The sequence below is a fragment of the Pocillopora verrucosa genome, unplaced genomic scaffold, assembly GCF_036669915.1.
Source record: "Pocillopora verrucosa isolate sample1 unplaced genomic scaffold, ASM3666991v2 scaffold_100, whole genome shotgun sequence".
Classification (NCBI taxonomy): domain Eukaryota; kingdom Metazoa; phylum Cnidaria; class Anthozoa; order Scleractinia; family Pocilloporidae; genus Pocillopora; species Pocillopora verrucosa.
In genome coordinates, this window is record NW_027078162.1 from 10,940 (window position 1) to 13,070 (window position 2,131).

At 49.0% G+C, this 2,131-nt stretch overlaps 2 non-coding genes and 1 pseudogene across 2 annotated transcripts; 2 read left to right on the forward strand and 1 right to left on the reverse strand.

Moving 5' to 3' along the window:
- On the forward strand, positions 1 to 126 carry LOC136278459 (U2 spliceosomal RNA; annotated as a pseudogene).
- Positions 127 to 358: 232 nt separating this feature from the next.
- LOC136278430 (U1 spliceosomal RNA) lies at positions 359 to 522 on the forward strand. Its single transcript, XR_010716312.1, has one exon. It is a non-coding gene; the product is annotated as a U1 spliceosomal RNA (small nuclear RNA).
- Positions 523 to 1,503: 981 nt separating this feature from the next.
- On the reverse strand, positions 1,504 to 1,622 carry LOC136278426 (5S ribosomal RNA). Its single transcript, XR_010716310.1, has one exon. It is a non-coding gene; the product is annotated as a 5S ribosomal RNA (ribosomal RNA).
- Between the last annotated feature and the right edge of the window lie 509 nt (positions 1,623 to 2,131).

Below are 2,131 nucleotides of genomic sequence, written 5' to 3' on the forward strand. Positions count from 1 at the left end.
CGCTGCTCATTGAGCAGCTCATATATTAAACTGATTTTTGGAACTGGGCTGTGGAAAAGAGGCTTGCCTCGTCCCAGCCACGGGTTGCCTCGGTATAGCACTACCTCCGAGTGCGGCCCACTTCCCTCTGGGGAAGACACATTCAATCCAAAACAAAGTCAACGGTATAGCATTCTTTTATGTTTACAGGAGCCCCGCCCGCCCTTAGAGGGGGAAGAGGTGAAAGAGGGATGATAATTCAGACAACAGACAATGGCAGGAACGGCCGCTGGCCTACGTTTTCTGAAGTGCGCAAAGCACTACCACAAGGACCTAGGGGTAAGTGGATTTTTTCACCGAGGGCAGACGCTGAAAAAGCATACTTACCTGACGCGGGAGGTACTGTGATCAAGGAGGCAGTCCTCTCAAGGCGAGGCCCTTTCATTGCACTTCGACTGGGTTGACCCTTGCGATTACCCCAAATGTGGGTAACTCGAGCGTATAATTTCTGGTAGTGGGGACCTGCGTTCGCGCTCGTCCCCGCAAAAGTCATCCAAACTATGTCTATATGGCCCTCTTACTGACTATCGAGGGTATTTTTGCTTTTGCAGTGGACCGGTAGACTTGCAAAGAAAGCAAAGGACGCACAACTGGCCAAGGTGTTGGCACGTTTGGAGGGGTAGAAGTGCATTGGAGAGACTGGAGGAAGGAAACAAGGTGAGTTTCGGGGCGGTGCGTAACTTTGCTGGCTGTTTTTGTTCAAGGCCTGTCTGCTCTATTGTGTGTAAAGTCCTGTTCGTTTGTATTTGCAGGTTGTGCGTGCCGTGCCGTGCTGTGCTATGCGCGCGAAGGGAAAGGAAATGAAAGGAAACCAAACGGCCGATCGACCGAGCGAGCGAGCATAGAAGGTCATTCGACTTGGACCGTGAGTACACTTTGAACCTTTTGAGCGGTTTTATTGTCACTGGAGCCGCTTTTAGAAATGCTATTGCTATCGTTAGTGTATCCTTTGTGCGAGCAAGCGAGTGAACGAATGAACGAGGGAAGGAAACAAACTAGCAGAGTAGTAAAAGTATCGAACCTTTTTCCCGATTCGTTTGCAGTCTGAATCCAACCATTGTCGACTTTCAGTGCCGTTTTTCGCGCGCCTCCTCTTGGAAGTGTGCGAGTGTTTTGCCACGTCACGATGGCTTAAAACTGCGTCTCAGAAGTGTGCGTTTTTTTCCTATTCATTTTTTCGTTCGTTATTTGGAATGATTTGATATCACAGAAGTAGAATTTGACATCATAAACTGTTCATCTCGCGCGTGCTCACTCGCTCGCGCGCGCTCTGTAAGAAAAGTCGATCGCACTAGAGTTTTCGCCATTAGCTGGCCGATTTTTGACAAAAAGGTGTTTTCCCCCCTCGTTTTTTGCTTTGATTTTGTTCCTCACTCACCTACGGCTCTCTATGTGAAATTGTGGTGTATGGAGAGCTATTTATTGGGATAAAACGTTTAGAGATGTTCGCAAGACAAAAATTGAAGCCTACAACACGGGGTATTCCCAGGCGGTCACCCATCCAAGTACTAACCCCGCCCGACAGGGCTTAACTTCGGTGATCGGACGAGAACCGGTGCTTTCCCTGTGGTATGGTCGTAGACGAGGAAATGGGGTCGAAATTCTGCTTGTTATCGGCCAGGTTCAGGCTGTAAAGCGGCCACATCCCTGAGTGTAGGCGAATTTGAAATTCTAAAGCCCTAGTTTCGTTACTCTAACCCTAAGAAATCGATACTCTAACCCTAAGAAATTGTTACCCTAACCCTAAGAAATGGTTACCCTAACCCCGAAGTCGTTACCTAACCCTAATGTATTTTCCTCAACCCAGTTAACACATTGAGGAGCATCGATTTGAAGCACTATTCCCTAGGGAGGGGAGGGAGGGGTCCCAAGAGACATAACGTGTCCTAAAAACCTATTATACAATGTTTTAGCTCCGTAGGTGCGTGTATCTGGCTTTAAAATCTTACAGTGAGGAGATACCAAACGGGTCAGCCTCTGGGACCGTCTGCGGGACTCGCAAGGGCTTGTGGGGGCGACCTGCTACTATCCACCATAAACCGTGGGAAGGATCCCTCGACCACCCCCCTCACCCAGGGCATGCTTCGGCATC